We start from the raw sequence: 19,500 nt of genomic DNA, 5'->3' as shown, positions 1-19,500 counted from the left end.
TAGTGGCTGTATCAATTTACATTCCCACCAACAGTGCAGAAGGGTTCCCTTTTCTCCACACCCTCTCCAGCATTTATTGTTTCTAGATTTTTTGATGATGGCCATTCTGACTGGTGTGAGGTGATACCTCATTGTAGTTTTGATTTGCATTTCTCTAATGATTAGTGATGTTGAGCATTCTTTCATGTGTTTGTCGGCAGTCTGTATATCTTCTCTGGAGAAATGTCTATTTAGGTCTTCTGCCCATTTTTGGATTGGGTTGTTTGTTTTTTTGATACTGAGCTGCATGAGCTGCTTGTATATTTCGGATATTAATCCTTTGTCAGTTGCCTCATTTGCAAATATTTTCTCCCATTCTGAGTGTTGTCTTTTGGTCTTGTTTATGGTTTCCTTTGCTGTGCAAAAGCTTTTAACTTTCATTAGGTCCCATTTGTTTATTTTTGTTTTTATTTGCATTTCTCTAAGAGGTGGGTCAAAAAGGATATTGCTGTGATTTATGTCATAGAGTGTCCTGCCTATGTTTTCCTCTAAGAGTTTTATAGTGTCTGGCCTTACATTTAGGTCTCTAATCCGTTTTGAGTTTATCTTTGTGTATGGTGTTAGAAAGTGTTCTAATTTCATTCTTTTATATGTAGCTGTCCAGTATTCCCAGCACCACTTATTGAAGAGGCTGTCTTTTCTCCATTATATATTCTTGCCTCCTTTATCAAAATAAGGTGACCATATGTATATGGGTTTATCTCTGGGCTTTCTATCCTGTTCCACTGATCTATATTTCTGTTCTTGTGCCAGTACCATACTATCTTGATTAATGTAGCTGTAGCTTTGTAGTATAATCTGAAGTCAGGGAGCCTGATTCCTTCAGCTCCGTTTTTCTTTCTCAAGATTCCTATGGCTATTTGGGGTCTTTTGTATTTCCATACAAATTGTAAAGTGTTTTCTTCTAGTTCTGTGAAAAATGCCATTGGTAGTTTGATAGGGATTGCATTGAATCTGTAGATTGCTTTGGGTACTATAGTCATTTTCAAAATGTTGATTCTTCCAATCCAAGACATGGTATATCTCTCCATCTGTTTGTATCATCTTTAATTTCTTTCCACAGTGTCTTATAGTTTTTTGCATACAGGTCTTTTGTCTCCTTAGGTAGGTTTATTCCTAAGTATTTTATTCTTTTTGTTGCACTGGTAAATGGGAGCGTTTCCTTAATTTCTCTTTCAGATTTTTCATCATTAGTGTATAGGAATGCAAGAGATTTCTGTGCATTAAGTTTGTATCCTGCTACTTTACCAAATTCATTGATTAGCTCTAGTTTTCTGGTAGCATCTTTAGGATTCTCCATGTATAGTATGTCATCTGCAAACAGTGACAGTTTCACTGCTTTTCCAATTTGGATGCCTTTTATTTCTTTTTCTTCTCTGATTGCTGTGGCTAAAACTTCCAAAACTATGTTGAATAATAGTGGTGAGAGTGGGCATCCTTGTCTTCTTCCTGATCTTAGTGGAAATGATTTCAGTTTTTCATCAATGAGAATGATGTTGGCTGTGGGTTTGTCATATATGGCCTTTATTATGTTGAGGAGGGTTCCCTCTATGCCCCCTTTCTGGAGAGTTTTACAATTAATGCATGTTGAATTTTGTCAAAAGCTATTTCTGCATCTATTGAGATGATCATATGGTTTTTATCCTTCAACTGGTTAATATGGTGTATCACATTGATTGATTTGCATATATTGAAGAATCCTTGCATTCCTGGATAAACCCCAACTGATCATGGTGTATGATCCTTTTAATGTGCTGTTGGATTCTGCTTGGTAGTATTTTGTTGAGGATTTTTGCATCTATGTTCATCAGTGATATTGCTCTGTAGTTTTCTTTTTTTGTGACATCTTTGTCTGGTTTTGGTATCAGGGTGATGGTGGCCTCATAGAATGAGTTTGGGAGTGTTCTTCCCTCTGCTATATTGTGGAAGAGTTTGACAAGGATAGGTGTTAGCTCTTCTCTAAATGTTTGATAGAATCTACCTGTGAAGCAGTCTGGTCCTGGGCTTTTGTTTGTTGGAAGATTTTTAATCACAGTTTCAATTTCAGTGCTTGTGATTGGTCTGTTTATATTTTCTATTTCTTCCTGGCTCAGTCTCAGAAGGTTGTGCTTCTCTAGGAATTTGTCCATTTCTTCCAGGTTGTCCATGTTATTGGCATAATTGCTTGTATTAATCTCTCATGATCCTTTGTATTTCTGCAGTGTCAGTTGTTACTTCTCCTTTTTCATTTCTAATTCTGTTGATTTGAGTGTTGTCCCTTTTTTTCTTGGTGAGTCAGGCTAATGGTTTATCAATTTTGTTTATCTTCTCAAAGAACCAGCTTTTAGTTTTATTGATGTTTGCTCTCGTTTCCTTCATTTCTTCTTCATTTTTTTCTGATCAGACCTTTATGATTTCTTTCCTTCTGCTAACTTTGGGTTTTTTGTTCTTCTTCCTCTAATTGCTTTAGGTGTAAAGGTAGGTTGTTTATTTGAGATTTTTCTTTTTTTTTGAAGTAGTATATTATTTCTATAAACTTCCCTCTTAAAACGGCTTTTGCTGCATCCCATAGGGTTTGGTCATCATATTTTCATCGTCATTTGTTTCTAGGTGTTTTTTGATTTCCTCTTTGATTTCTTCAGTGGTCTCTTGGTTATTTAGTAACGTATTTTTTAGCCTCCATGTGTTCATATTTTTTACAGTTTTTTTTCCCTGTAATTGATATCTAGTTTCATAGCGTTGTGGTTGGAAAAGATACTTGATATGGTTTCAATTTTCTTAAATTTACCAAGGCTTGATTTGTGCCCCAAGATATGATCTATCCTGGAGAATGTTCCATGAGCACTTGAGAAGAAAGTGTATTCTGTCTTTTTTGAATGGAATGTCCTATAAATATCAATTAAGTCCATCTTGTTTAATGTGTCATTTAAAGCTTGTGTTTCCTTATTTATTTTCATTTTGGATGACCTGTCCATTGGTGAAAGTGGGATGTTAAAGTCCCCTACTATGAATGTGTTACTGTTGATTTCCCCTTCTGTGGCTGTTGGCATTTGCCTTATGTATTGAGGTGCTCCTATGTTGGGCACATTAATACTTACAATTGTTATATCTTCTTCTTGGATTGATCCCTTGATTATTATGTAGAGTCCTTCTTTGTCTCTTGTAATAGTCTTTATTTTAAAGTTAATTTTGTGTGATTTGAGAATTGCTACTCCAGCTTTCTTTTGATTTCCCTTTGCATGGAATATCTTTTTCCATCCCCTCACTTTCAGTCTGTATGTGTCCCTAGGTCTGAAGTGGGTGTCTTGTAAACAGTATATATACGGGTCTTGTTTTTGTATCCATTCAGACTGTCTGTCTTTTGGTTGGAGCATTTAATCTTACATACCACTTACATTTAAGGTAATTATCAATATGTATGTTCCTATTCCCATTTTCTTAATTGTTTTGGGTTTGTTATTGTAGGTCTTTTCCTTCTCTTGTGTTTCCTGCCTAGAGAAGTTTCTTTAGCATTTGTTGTAAAGCTGGTTTTGTGGTGATGAATTCTCTTAGCTTTTGCTTGTCTCTAAAGGTTTTAATTTCTCCATCGAATCTGAATGAGATCCTTGCTGGGTAGAGTAATCTTTGCTGTAGGTATTTCCCTTTCATCACTTTAAATACGTGTTGCCACACCCTTCTGACTTGCAGAGTTTCTCCTGAAAGATCAGCTGTGAACCTTATGGCGATTTCCTTGTATGTTTTTTGTTGTTTTTCCCTTGTTGCTTTTAATATTTTTTCTTTGTATTTAAATTTTGATAGTTTGATTAATATGTGTCTTGGAGTGTTTCTCCTTGGATTTATCCTTTATCGTACTCTCTGTGCTTTTTGGACTTGATTGACTATTTCCTTTCCCATATTGGGGAAGTTTTCAACTATAATCTTTTCAAATATTTTCTCAGTCCTTTTCTTTTTCTCTTCGTCTTCTGGCACCCCTATAATTTGAATGTTGGTGTGTTTAATGTTATCCCCGAGATCTCTGAGACTGTCCTCAATTCTTTTCATTCTTTTTTCTTTATTCTGCTCTGCGGTAGTTATTTCCACTATTTTATCTTCCAGGTCACTTATCCAGTCTTCTGCCTCAGTTACTCTGCTATTGATTCCTTCTAGAGAATTTTTAATTTCATTTATTGTGTTATTCATCATTGTTTATTTGCTCTTTAGTTCTTCTAGGTCCTTGTTAAACGTTTCTTGTATTTTCTCCATTCTATTGCCAAAATTTTGGATCATCTTTACTCTCATTACTCTGAATTCTTTTTCAGGTAGCCTGCCTGTTTCCTCTTCGTGTGTTTGGCCTGGTGAGTTTTTACCTTGCTCCTTTATTTGCTGCGTATTTCTCTGTCTTCTCATTTTGTTTAACTTACTGTGTTTGGGGTCTCCTTTTCACAGGCTGTAGATTCATATTTCCCATTGTTTTTGGTGTCTGCCCTCAGTGGGTGAGTTTGGTTCAGTGGCTTGTGTAAGCTTCCTGGTGGAGGGGACTGGTGCCTGTGTTCTGGTGGGTTGGGCTGGATCTTGTCTTTCTGGTGGGCAGGACCATGTCTGGTCATATGTTTTGGGGTGTCTGTCAACTTAGTATGATTTTAGGCAGCCTCTCTGCTAATGGGTGGGATTGTGTTCCTGTTTTGTTAGTTGTTTGGTATTGGGTGTCCAGCACTGGAGCTTACTGGCCATTGGGTGGATTTGGGTCTCAGCATTGAGATGGAGATCTCTGGGAGAGTTCTTGCTGATTGATATTACAAGGGGTGGGAGATCTCTGGTCCAATGTCCTGAACTTGGCTCTCCCACCTCAGAACCTCATGCCTGACACCAGCCCGGAGCACCAAGACCCTGTCAGCCACACGACTCAAAAGTAAAGGGAGTAGAAAAGAAAGAAAGAAAAATAATAATGGTAATAATAATAAATAAAAGTATAAATTAAAATAAATTATTATTAATTTTTTTTGTGGTACGCGGGCCTCTCACTGTTGTGGCCTCTCCCGTTGCGGAGCATAGGCTCCGGACACGCAGGACCAGTGGCCACGGCTCACGGGCCCAGCTCTTCCGTGGCATGTGGGATCTTCCTGGACCGGGGCACGAACCCGTGTCCCCTGCATCGGCAGGCAGACTCTCAACCACTGTGCCACCAGGGAAGCCCAAAATAAATTATTAAAATAATAAAAAGAATTAAAAAAAAAAGAGAGCAACCAAACCAATAAAGAAATCCACCAGTGCTAACAAATGCTAAACACTAAACTAAGATAAACATAAATATCAGAAACAAATCAGTCACAGACCGAAACCCCAAGTCTATAGTTACTCCCAAAGTCCACAATTTTAGGAAAATTCGTTGTCTATTCAGGTATTCCACAGATGCAGGGTATATTGAAGTTGATCATGGGGATTTAATCCGCTGCTCCTGAGGCTGCACAGAGAAATTTCCCTTTCTCTCCTTTGTTCACACAGCTCCTGGGGTTCAGCTTTGGTTTTGGCCCCACCTCTGCAAGGAGGTTGCCCTCAGGCATCTGTTCCCACCCAGACAGGATGGGGTTAAAGCAGCGGCTGATTAGGGGACTCTTGCTCATTCGGGCTGGGGGGAGGGAGGGATCCGGTAATTATAATTGGAATGCGGGGAGACCCTGTGGTGGTAGAGGCCGGCGTGATGTTGCTACAGACTGAGGTGCGCTGTGTGTTCTCCCAGGGAAATTGTCCATGGATCATGGAACCCTGGCTGTGGAGGGCTGCACAGGCTCCCGGGGTGCGGGGCGGGAGGTGGTGGTGGATAGTGACCTGTGCTTGCACACAGGCTTCTTGGTGGCGGCAGCAGCAGTGTTAGCTTTTCATGCCTGTCTCTGAGGTCCGAGCTGATAGCCGCAGCTCGTGCCTATCTCTAAAGCTCGTTTAGGCGGTGCTCTGCCTTCTGTGGCAGACCGGAAGGAATCCCCTCTTCTCGCGCACCCTGAAACAGTCGTCTCTTGCCTCTTAGGCAAGTCCAAACTTTTTCCCGGACTCCCTCCCGGCTAGCTGTGGCTCACTAGCCCGCTTCAGGCTGTTTACGCAGCCAACCTCAGTCCTCTCCTTGGGATCTGACCTCCGAAGCCCGAGCCTCAGCTCCCAGCCCCCACCCACCCCAGTGGGTTAGCAGAGAAGCCTCTTGGTTTGATGAGTTCTGGTCAGCACTGATCTTCTGTGTGGAAATCTCCCTGCTTTGCCCTCTGCACCCCTGTTGCTGTGCTTTCCTCTGTGGGTCTGAAGCTTCCCCCTCCACCCACCTCTCGTCTCCACCAGTGAGGGGGCTTCCCAGTGTGTGGAAACATTTCCTCTTTCACAGCACCCTCCTAGAGGTGCTGGTCCTGTCCCTATTCTTTTGTCTCTGTTTTTTTTTTTTCTTTTGCCCTACCCAGGTACTTGGGTATTTTTTTGCCTTTTGGGAAGTCTGAGGGATTCTGCCAGCATTCAGTAGGTGTTCTGTAGGAGCTGTTCAACATGTAGATGTATTTTTGATGTATTTGTTGGGAGGAAGGTAATCTCCATGTCTTACTCCTCTGCCATCTTGAAGGTCTCCCCCCGCCCCCTACATTTTCAAATTTAAAGTGGCTTTCTTTTAGGGGAAATATTGTTGGGTCTTGTTTTTATAATCAGTTTGATAATTTTCCTTTTAATTGCAGTGTTCAGGTCATTTATAGCTCATGTGATTATTGATATGGTTGAGTTTTTATTTTCCATTTTGTTTCTTCTTTGCTATTTATCTCATATGTGCTTGGTTCATTTTTTACCTCTCTTCCTGCCTTCTTTTAGAATAATGGAATATTCTTATGATTCTCTTTTATTTTCCTTATTTAATTATATAGTTGTACTTCTTTGTTTTATTTTTTTCAGAGTTTGCTCTAGATTTTAAAACATAAATATTTTACTTATCAAAATTTGCCTTTAAATGATATTACACTTTATCACATAATAGTGCAAGAACTGTACAGTGGTTTATATCCATATTCCCACTCCCATCCTTTGGTTCATTTTTGTCATATTTTACGTATAACATTCACATATATTTTACATATAACATATAACATGTTACCTATGTAATAAACTCTGCAACACATGGTTATTATTTTTATCTTAAGTGGTCAATTATATTTTAAAGAGGTAAACAATGATAAAAATATTTTTATATGGGCGCAGTGGTGGAGAGTCCGCCTGCCGATGCAGGGGACGCGGGTTCGTGCCCTGGTCCGGGAAGATCCCACATGCCGCGGAGCAGCTGGACCCATGAGCCATGGCTGCTGAGCCTGCGCGTCCAGAGCCTGTGCTCCACAACGGGAGAGGCCACAACAGTGAGAGGCCCGCGTACCGCAAAAAAAAAAAAAAAAAATTTATATTACCTACATAGTTACCATTTATATACCTTCATTCTATCTAGTACCATTTATATACCTTCATTCTATCTAGTACCATTTTCCTTTTTCTAAAGAAGTTTCTTTAACATTTCTGCTAGTACAAGTCTGCAGGTGACGAATTTTTAAGCTTATGTTTGTTCCAATAGTATTTGATTGTTAATTTTTAAAGTTATTTTTACATACTCTAAATTTACTTTTTTTAATTTTAGTACTTTAAAGATGTCTCTCCACTGTCTTCTTTTTTACAATTTCCGGAAAGTTATATGCTTATTCTTGCCTATCTTCTTCTATATGTAATGTGCATGTATTTGTAGCTGTTTTGGAGTTTTTCTCTTTATCCCTGTTTTGCTGAAAATTGATTCAATTTTGTCTTGGTGTAGATTTTTAGATTACTTTTGCTTGGTGTTTGTTGAGTATCTTCCATCTGTTAGTTTATGATTTTTTTGTATCATTTTTGGAAATAAGTTAGCCATAGTTTCTTCAAATTTATCTCTCACTTGACAGCTTTTCCAACTATACATATGTTAGAGTGTTTGATAGTCTCACAGGTCACTGTGCTCTGTGCATATTTTATTCTTTTCTGTTTTTGTTTATCTCATTGTTTCTGTGTTAGCATTTTTCTCTCTGTGCTTCATTTTGGGTAGTTTTAAAATGTTGTATTTTAACATACACTAAATATTTCTCCTGCAGTGTTTAATCTGCTATAAGTATCATCTTGCATGTTTTTATTTTTGATATTGCATTTTTCATATCTAGAGGTTTCCTATGGTCTGTTTTGTGTATCTTCCATTTTTCTCCTCATCTTAGTCATGTTTTCCTCTAACTTTTTGAGCATATGGAACATCTTTATTATAGCTGTTTGAACATCAGTATCTGCTTTTTAAAAATTTATTTATTAATTTATTTTTGGCTGCATTGGGTCTTCGTTGCTGCTGGCGGGCTTTCTCTAGTTGTGGCAAGTGGGGGCTACACTTCGTTCCAGTGCATGGGCTTCTCATTGTGAAGCACGGGCTCTAGGTGCATGGGCTTCAGTAGTTGTGGTGCATAGGCTCAGCAGTTGTGGCTCGGGGGCTCTAGAGCACAGGCTCCGTAGTTGTGGTACACAGGCTTAGTTGCTCTGCGGCATGTGGGATCTTCCCGGGCCAGGGATCAAACCTGTGTCCCCTGCATTAACAGGCGGATTCTTAACCACTGCACCACCAGGGAAGTCCCAATGTATGCTATTTTTATCATCACTTTCTTTTCTGCATCTTTTTCTGTTGATTGAGCTTTCCAGGTTTGGGGTCATATTTTCTTGCTTTTTTACAATTCTGGTAACTATTAACTGGATGCCACACAATTTTATGTTTTTTGACTGGTGCATTCAAGAGCATCTCTGTGGAGATCTCTGGAGCTTTCCTATGTATCTCCCTCTTCTCTGGTATCTGCATATGTATTGTAGACCCTTGACCTCCCTGAACTCTGATCTGTCTCCACACTCTCAGGAAGACTGTTTGGGTCACTCCTCCCTGTGTTACAACCTAGAAACTGCCTCCAGGCAGAAAGTTGAGGTGATTTGAAGGATAACCTTATTGCAATTTTTCTTTCAAGAGTTATATTTCTGGGCTTCCCTGGTGGCACAGTGGTTGAGCGTCTGCCTGCCAATGCAGGAGACACGGGTTCGTGCCCTGGTCTGGGAGGATCCCACATGCCGCGGAGTGGCTAGGCCCGTGAGCCATGGCCGCTGAGCCTGCACATCTGGAGCCTGTGCTCTGCAACGGGAGAGGCCACAACAGTGAGAGGCCCATGTACAGCCAAAAAAAAAAAAAAAAAGTTATATTTCTATGCTACCTGCTGTCCAATATATGAAAAATGTTGTATCTTTATACATTTTTTCTAGTTGTTTAAAAGGTGGGAGAACATATCAGTTCTGTTTACTTCATCATTGCTGGAAACAGCAAGCTCTATTTTGATCTTAATTTTTGAAGCAAAATTTACTGGGCGTAGTTTTATAGGCTTGTGGATATTTCATTTTATTGTTTTCTAGATTCCATTGTTCCTTTTATTTATTTGATTTAAAGGAATATAATATGTAGTTACTTATTCCTGTTTAGATGTTCTTCTTGTGTTTGTTTCATATCAGATTTTTATGATTCAACTAAGTAAATGTTATGGACTAAACTTCTGTGTCCCCCGCCCCATTCATATGTTGAAACCCTAACCCCCAGTTTGATGGTATTTGGAGTTGAGTCCTTTGGGAAGTAATTAGATTTAGATTAGGTCCTGTGGGTGGGCCCTCATGATGGGATTCGTGACCTTGTATGAAGAGGCACCAGAAAGATTGCTCAGTTTGAGGAGATGGCTCCCTGCAAGCCAGGAAGAGAGCTTTCACCAGAACCTGGTCACACAGACACCGTTATCTTGGACTTCCAGCTTCTAGAAGTGAGAAAATAAATTTCTGACTTATAGAAAAAGCAATTGGACTTAACGGTTATCAGAGGCAGAGGGTGGGGGGAGGGGGATTGAAGAAAAGTGATCAAAAGTTACAAATTTCATCTATAAGTAAGTACTAGGGATGTAATGTAAAGCATGATGACTACAGCTAACACTGATGTATGATACCTAGGAAAGTTGTTAATAGAGTAAATCTGAAGAGTTCTTATCAAAACAAAGTTTTTCCTTTATTCTTTATTCCTTTATTTTCTTTTTATTGTATCTTTATGCAATAATGGTTGTTAGCTGAACCTATTATAGTAATTTCACAATACATGTAAATCAAGTCAATACAGTGTATGCCTTAAAGTTATGTGGTGAAAAATCGTCAATTATTTCTCAATAAAACTGGAAAAAATTTTGTTTTTTAAGCCACGTAGTCTTTGGTATCTTGCTATGACAGCCTGAGTAGACTAAGACAGTGAGTTATACTTTTTATTTATTATGCTAGGGTTCATAGGTTTTCTTAAATCTCTTGATACCTTCTACCAGCTTTAAGGAATATTGTTCATTATATCCTTGGGTAGTGCTTCTTCCCTGAGTTCTGGAAGTCAGTTCTTCTGGGACTCCAGTTATATGTATGGTATATCTGTTCATCATGTTCCATATATCTCTTAATTTTCTTTTCTGGATTCCCCATTCTTGCTCCTCTTAATATTTAATCTAGATATTTTCTTTAAGTACAGTTTTCCAAATTTATAGATTTTCTTTAAAAATGGGTAGTGTCCTATTAAACCCATCTGTTGAATTTTAAATTTTGGTTCTGGAATTTATGTTTGAAGTTTTTAATAAATTCTAGTTTTCTTCCAAAATCCTAAATTTTGTTAACTTAATTTCTAGCTCATATTAATTAAATTTATTTTAAAGTCTGTGTCTGATGAGTGATAAATCAAATATTCTGATGACTTTGCATGTCTTGCAATTGTATCTTTTACTTTTTTTCTATGTGCTTAAATATTGCCCTTTTATTTGACTGCTGAATTTTAAAAATTATCTTCCAAATATTGGGTATGAAAAATTGTAAAAATAATTTGAGTATATGGATGAAATCTCAGTAGATGAGATCATGTGTAGGATTTACTTTTGCTAAGAGGAGGCAGGTAAGATGGGGGCTGTTCACTTGAATCCAATTAGATCTGTAGATTCTGTATACTTTCTGCTCTCAACTATACTACCATTTATGGACAGTGATAGCTTTGTTTTGTCTTTTACAATTCTTATTTAATTAACTTTTTCTTGCCTTACTTTAATATAAAAATTTCCAGTAGAATTTTACATAGAATTAGTAATGGAAGACATCCTTGTTCTTTATCTGAAAAAAGACTATATTAGATGTTTCACTATAAATATTATGTGTGCTGTTTTTTTCTAGTTTTAATTTGCTACTAATCTTAATTTTTAGCCTTAATGATTAGTGTATATCATCTATTATTTCTTTTTTGCATCTACTAAGATGAGCATACGTGTTTTTTTATAATATTAAAGAAGATTTACATTCCTGGGATAAACCTATTGGCCATGAAATGTTATCCTTTTTTACGTTTTATTGAATCTGGTTTGCTAATATTTTTCTTTAAATATTTAATATGTATTAATAATCTGTGTTTATTACTGAGGTTATCCAATAATCATTTTTTCCATATTCTCAAAGGTTATGCTGCTTTATATACTTTGGGGAATAGTCCCTCTTTTTCTATTTTCTAGAAGTGTTGATTTCAGGGTGAAGTTACTTCTTTGAAAGCTTTGTAGAACTTAACAGTGATGATATATCAGCCTGGAATTCTCACTGTGAGAAGATTTGGGATTACAAATTTCACTTCTTTAGTGATTATCGGACTATTCAGGTTTTCCATTTCCATTGAAATTAGTTTTGAGAGATGTATTTTTTTCTAGGAACTTATATCTTTAAGCTAAATTTTAATATCTGCATCTTTAGTAGTAGTGTTCCCTTTTTCTTTCCTGATCTTGGTTATGTGTGCCTCTTATCTTTTTTTCTTTCTAAATTTTACCAGTTATTTCAGAACGGTGTGTCTTTTGGCTTTTAAGGACCTGTTTATTTTGTTGACATTTTCTCTGGTATATTTATTTTCTAATCAATTAATTTCAATTTTTATCGCTATTATTTTCTTCCTGCTACTCCTTGTAATTTACTTTGATGTATTTTTTCCTAACTAGTTGAGATGTATCTTGAGATGGATTTTTTTTTTTTTTTGCTAATTAACTTTCAGTCTTAGTTCTTAAATGATACATAGATATAGGCTAATTTTTTTAAAGTACTGATTTAGTTGCAATACTTGATATTAATCGCAGTTTTATCAACATTCAGTTCAAAATGTTTTCTTATTTATATTATATTTTATAATTTGATTAGGAGTATTTCTTATTTTATAATAGTTATGATTGATTTAAAGAATAATTCATTTTGGTCAGGAATAGTAGTCTTTATGATTCCAGATTGAAGTGTGTTAAGATTTTGCCTTATAGACTAGTAAATAGTCAAATTTTTAAATGATCTCTGAGTGCATGATATGACTATATATTTTATAATTGTTGGGTGTTATGTATCATATGTGTTCACTGGATTCATCTATTCATCATGTGATTAAATCTGTTTTTGTATTTTTCTTTGTATTTTATCAGTAATACAGAGAGATATGTTAAAATCCCCAGGTATTGTTTTAGAATTACCTATTTCTCCATATAAATTGGCAAAGTTTTTGCTGTGCAGTCATCCCTCAGTATCTCCAGGGGATTGGTTCCACAATCCCCCATGGCTATCAAAATCTGCAGTGATCAATTCCCTTATAAAAAATGGTGTAGTATTTGCATACAGCATATACACTGCCTCCTGTATACTTTAAATCATCTCTAGATTACTTATCATAACTAATGCAATGTAGATATTATGTAAATACTTATAAATACAATATAAATGCTATGTGAAAATTGGCAGTGCATGGAAAATTCAAGTTTTGCTTTTTGGAAGTTTCTGGAATTTGTTTTTCCAGTATTTTCAATCCTGGTTGTTTGAACCCATGGATGCAGAAGCTGTGGATATGGAGGGCTAACTGTATATATTTTGAGGCTATGTTGTTTGGTGCAAATAGATTTAACATGTGTTAGCCTGTAGGCAAATTGAAAATTTAACATTATGAGCCAATTCATTATGTGTTTTTGCCTAAACTGAACATTTGATTACCTCTTTTCTTTTAAATGTCTTTTGGAAACCATTCTAACATTATTGAAATTATAGTTTAGATGCTCAGACCACTGTATATAAAATACGTTAGTAATTTGGAGGTAGGATAATAACAGATCTGTCATGCATCATCCTTTTTAGAAATACAGATGATCAGTCCACATCAAGAGAAGAATTCAGATGTAGTTATTTACCAGTCTTATGTATTCAGATGTAGTTATCTGCCAGTCTCATGGATGCCCTTTCTTCTAAGCAGTGACCAGTCATATCCAATAAAAAAGTGAGATCAATAGGTCATAATTGGTAATAATGATTAAACCTTCTCATATGCTGTATTGTCATGTTAGATTAACATTTACTTCACTTTCTTTTGCCCCCAATATTTACTCAGTTCTGATGTGGTAAAGAAGTTTCTAGACTAATTAATACTTAGATTGGTAGCTTTTCCCACAGTCATCTCATTTTAAAAATATTTTCTGTTGGGCTTCCCTGGTGGTACAGTGGTTGAGAGTCCGCCTGCTGATGCAGGGGACACGGGTTCGTGCCCCGGTCCGGGAAGATCCCACGTGCCATGGAGCGGCTGGGCCCGTGAACCATGGCTGCTGAGCCTGCGCGTATACATATATATATATATATATATATAATTTTTTTTTTCTGTTAACAGTGTCACTGAATATCTGTCTTGGGTTTATTGCTGATAAAAGTGCCTTTGGCAGAACTGTGTTTCCATTAAGAGATTTATTTTATCTCAATTGCCAGGTCATAATGCTGAAAGAAATGAGATACTATCTGTGGGCTTTCCTTTATTCAAAGGTGAGGCTATCCCAACAATTTATGCTAGATAAGCCTTCTGAATATCACTTATCAACTAAGAAGTGATTCCTGATGAGTCTTAGAATTTAAGACATCATAAAATGTAATACAGTTCCTTTAACTTTGGTTATCCAATATGGTAGAACAATAGATTATGCCTTTGCAGCACATATGATAAGTGTAAAATACTCTCCAAAACTGTAAGTAAAACACATCAAGCACACAGTTTTGAAATGATTCAGAATTCTCTCTGTGCACTGGAATATGCAAAAATGCTATGCATGGTAATGAGCGTATTCTTCAAATAGCTTCCATCCCAGAAAAATTCATAATATTGTAAATTTTGAAGTACAGTTTTACTAAAAAAGACTTATTTGCCCACATCATGGTGGATTTATTGTTGTCTCTAATGCTCAAGTATTCATTCAAGGGACCTATAGATTTTATTGGCATAAGTACTCTGACACAGGACCACTGGTTTCTAGTAGGGTAACATTACAATTTATCTTCCAAACTGGGGCACTTTTAGCTGGAAAAATGTTAATCTAGACAGTATGCTGAGGCAATGGGCATCAACTGGCACTCACCTAGACACAACCATAGTATACAGTCACCCTACTTTTAAGGAAGAGATTAGAACTAGTTGATCATGCTGCCCAAGGATGATTCTGCCAATGAGGAATGTGGATTAAGCACAAGAAGACTGGTAACTAATTACTTTCTAGCCAGAAATTTTTGATAAATTTCTATCCTGGATATTGTTTTTGTTGGGGGGAGCATATACACTTGAATGTCCCAAATGGTCCTCAAGTCCAATATATCTGGAATTGAATTCATCTTTGAAAATCTTCTGCCTTTGCATTCCTTTGCCACAGCCAGAAATAGAGTTATTAGAGACTCCTCTTGTCGTCCACTTCTGTAGTTAATCTGCCACCAAGTTTATTGATTTTACTCATCCTCACCATTCTCACTTCCACTGCCTTGGCTCTGCTGTATCAATTCTTATATTTATAAATGTGACCCCTCTTGAATGGTCTTCTTTTCTGCAGTCTATCCCTGTAACATCATTGCCAGAGTTTTATTTCTAACATGACAGTTTATTCAAGTCATGACCCCACCAAAAAGAACATAATAGTTCTCTAGAGCTTTCAAGGAATTTCAGACTCTGCATCCAAGGATTTGTACTTTACTCATCACTCTATACTTCACCCATGCCCCATATCTGACCTTTCCTCTTCTTGTGTGTATGTTTGGTTTAATAATACTGAAGTGTTTATACTCCTTGTTTATCTTATGTTATTTCAATAGAAGACTGATGTTTCAACTTTCTAAAAATGCAATTTTATCTGATTGTAATAGTCATGTGTGTTTATTGTACAAAATGCACAAAAATGTGAGGAAAATATAAATTATTCATAAACATTACTCATTATTGATGGATAGTTAGGTTGCTTCCATGTCTTGGCTATTGTAAATAGTGCTACAATGAACATTGGGGTGCAAGTATCTTTTTGAAATATGGTTTTCTCTGAATATACGCCCAGGAGTGGGATTGCTAGATCACATGGTAGCTCTAGTTTTAGTTTTTTAAGGAACCTCCATACTGTTCTCCATAGTGGATATACATTCCCACCAACAGTAAGATGGTTCCCTTTTCTCCACACCCTCTCCAGCATTTATTGTTTGTAGACTTTTAATAATAATTAGTAATGTTGAGCATCTTTTTGGCCATCTGTATGTCTTCTTTGGAGAAATGTCTAGATCTTCTGCCCATTTTTTTTTGATTAGGTTCTTTTTTTGACATAGAGCTGCAAGAGCTATTTGTATATTTTGGAGATTAATCCCTTGTCGATCACTTTGTTTGCCAGTATTTTCTCCCATTCTGTGGGTTATCTTTTCATTTTGTTTATGGTTTCCTTTGCTGTGCAAAAGCTTTTAAATTTAATTAGGTCCCATTTGTTTATTTTTGTTTTTATTTGCATTACTCTAGGAAGTAGATCAAAAAAGATATTGCTGCAATTTATGTCAAAGAGTGTTCTGCCTATGTTTTCCTCTAAGAGTTTTATAACATCTGACCTTACAATTAGGTCTTTGATACATTTTGATCATTGGAATATATTTTTATTAGCTTTTTGAATCTTATGATACCATTATTCTATTTTAAATATGTATAGCTTGATAATATTTCTTAATATTTTATTGGAAAAGTGCTCTATCTTTACTCTTCTTTTTTAAAAATGTTTGTTATCTAAGTGAGACTATTTATTCTTCTCTATTTAGAATTTGTTAAATTTACCTCCAAAGGAAATTTTTGGATTTTGCAAACTTAAATGGCAATATATAAATTGTGCAAACTTTTCTATCTTTCTATCTTTGAGAAAATTAATATCTCAGTGACATTCATTTGTCCCACTCAAATTCTTTATTTTATTTTAAAAAATATTTTTACAAGAAATGCTGTACTTTATTTGCTATACCGTACACGTATTGCTTATCAGTTTTAAATTTTACTGTGTTTGTGTTTCCTGTTTTTTAAAACTAATTGCTTTTCCTGGTCATTTAATTGTATTTCATTTTTATCCCATTCTTTAGATCTTCACATCTTTAAGTTATTTATGATCATCAAAATTTTTTCACAGATGATTTTTCTCTTGGACAGATCTATGTCCTGCTTCATCCTGGACTTACTGCTCTCTAGGCCTGCTGCAAGCTACTATCCTGGAACCTCTCTTAATTACTAATCTAGTTGGAACAATAATGGATCGGTTTGTTTCTTGGACCATAGGTTTTACTTTTTTTTGGTTTATGGTTTACTCACTTTATTGCAGCAATCTTCAAATACTTCTTGAGAAAGTTTTTAGAAAGGAAGCCTTGGTGAGTTCTTCCATGTCTGAGAATAATCTTACTTAATTTGTAGGTTTGCCTGAAGGCCAGCTGTCCCATTTCTTGCTAGCACCAGTGTTGCTGATTAGAGTCCAATACCCATGTGGCATGTCTTCTTTTTTACTCTCTAGAATTTCTGGTTTTAAGAACTGTTCATTCATTCATCCAATAAATAGTGCTGACTACATTTCATCTTGTGTGCTCAAGACAGGGCAGTGAGCAAGGTAGGCACAATTACTTCTCTCACAGTTGATCATGGTGTGGGAGAGAGAGACTAGCAATTTCCTAATGATCAGGTCCAAGAATATATATTTTTACATGCATTGTGTTGAGCATTTAGCAGGTTCTTTCCATCAGAAATGTTGGAATCTTTAGGAACAGGAATTCTCTTGTATTAAGATTTAATTATTTAATTCACTATTTTTTTTTCCTTTCTGAAACTTTGTCTTGTTAGAGTTTAAAATTTTACATAAATCTTTTGTGACTCTTACATCTGTTATATTGTCTGTTTCTTTGTTTTGTTCTAAAGTTTAGGTCAGTTATTGACATTATCACATAATTCTGTTGATTTTCTTATATTTGAACATATTATATATGCTCATTGTTGTATCTGACTCTTCATTTATCATGGTATCATATTAATTTTTATCCATGTAATATCTATTTTAATCCCTTTGAGGCTCCTAATATTGAAGTTTTGTGATGTGTGGCTGTTTTTCATTGTAGTTACCTTTTGTTCCCTTTTCTGGTGTTCATTTTAACTTGGTCTCTGATTTCTCCTTAGATGACCTGGGAAACTTAGTTGTATGTTCAAATTTTAAAATGAAGTATAAATCCACTTGAGAACACTGTGTCTGATCCAAGCTTATTGACTAGTGCCCTTGGCTGGAGGGTGAGTGGAGACAGCTGGCTGCTGCATTGAGTCAAGGGGCCACTAAATGTCAGAATATGAAGATCTCTTCTGTGGAGTACAAATAACCAAAAAACTATTCTAATTCTTCCAAGAGAGTTTATTTATTATTTTCTTAGGAAATCCCTTTCAGTACTCTGCCTGGGGAGTTGTAGGGTGGATTGCTGCCAGGCATTATGTGCTAAGCAGTGTGTGTGTGTGTGTGTGTGTGTAGGGTAGGGTAGGAGGAGCACATTACTGAAACAAATAAAAACTTACAATAAATGCCCCTGTTTCTACTTCATATTTTACTTCTCTTCTCCATCGTTCTTAATATTTCCAGGTACAACTTATTTTTCTGGAGTTCTGAAGGACTCCTTGCTTTCACCTTCAGGTATTATAATCCTTCTCTTCTGCAGCTTCTGCTACTCTGGGTCATAGACATTAAATCTCCTTCATCCACTTTTTTTCTGCTGTTTGTTAAAATATGTTTTCTGCTGATGGCTTCAGACCTATTTTCCTCATCACTGTGGAGAGATTTCTTTCTAAATGGATTTACTATCAGTTTTACGGTAGGGCAGGTGAGGAGGTAAATGCTTATGGGTCGTGTTTGTCTACTGGAATTGCAAGTTAGGAAAGGGTGGCTCTTGCTGCTGTTTCTACTGTAGTTGTCTTATAGTTTTTAAGTGATGGGTTGTGTTTGTGGCCTAAACATTCTTTTTCATAAACTGTATGATTGTATAGAAATGAGAATCTCAGGTTGTGAATTAGTCAATGGAAAGGAAAGGAAAGAAGTAAAATAGGTACTCATTTTCAATTATTTATTAGATACTGGACAAAGTATTTCATTTAATACTAACATCAACCCTGTGATATCAATTATTATTGTAACCAGCTATAGTTTCTAAAGAGCATTTCAAAAATCTGACACCTTAATGGTGTGCCATGTGGCTCATTTAAAATTTGAAGTCATGTCACATCCTATAATTATTTGTCTACATTCTTCCATCTCTCCCCCACTCAGCTGCCACCAAATTGGAGGGTCCTAAAGGGCAGGATTTATGTGTGATTAATGTTGTTTCCCAAAATACTGATCACAGCTAGGAAGAAAACATCCTCAGCAAGTGCCCTTAAATAAAAAGTAATTAATAATTTAGTATCTTAGCCTCATAATGCAAGACTCTCTCAAGTAAAAATAGCCTAAGGTTAGTAGAACTGAGGATGTGAAACCATATGTTGATTATCTAGTTTCATATTTTCTTTTTAAAGAAATAGTATATTCTGATCATGACTTCTCAATATAAATATTTCTTAATAATTGAATGGATAAATTCAGTAGTTAAACAAAAATGTATTAGCAACTTCTATATGCCCAGCACATCATTAGACACTAGAGATACAGGCAAGACAAATAACATCACTAGCCTCATTTGTATGGGTTTAATTGCACTGTATATAAACATGAAATGCAAACTAAAGCAATAATTTATTAAAAATGGAGTAACATTTAAAAATTTCTAAATACAGGAATACATAGTAGAAAAAATGTATACAATAAAATCAGAATAGAAATTTTGATGCTAGATTCCCCCTAATTCATTAAAGAGTCCCCTAAGGAAAGGATGGCAGTGTCAACTTGGAGAAAATTGTAGAAAAATCAGTGGTACTGCCAAAGTGCTATAAAAGGAGAGGCAGATTTCTGCTTTTAAAGATGTTACTTCTAAACAGCAAGATCATGAAAAAAAAAGAGGTAAAGTTCAAGCACTGAACCTTATGAATTATGAATCAAATAGAAGGACTGGATATTTATATAT

Source organism: Grampus griseus, assembly GCF_964374135.1.
Source record: "Grampus griseus genome assembly, chromosome: 2".
NCBI lineage: Eukaryota > Metazoa > Chordata > Mammalia > Artiodactyla > Delphinidae > Grampus > Grampus griseus.
Note: the sequence above shows the minus strand (reverse complement) of the source record.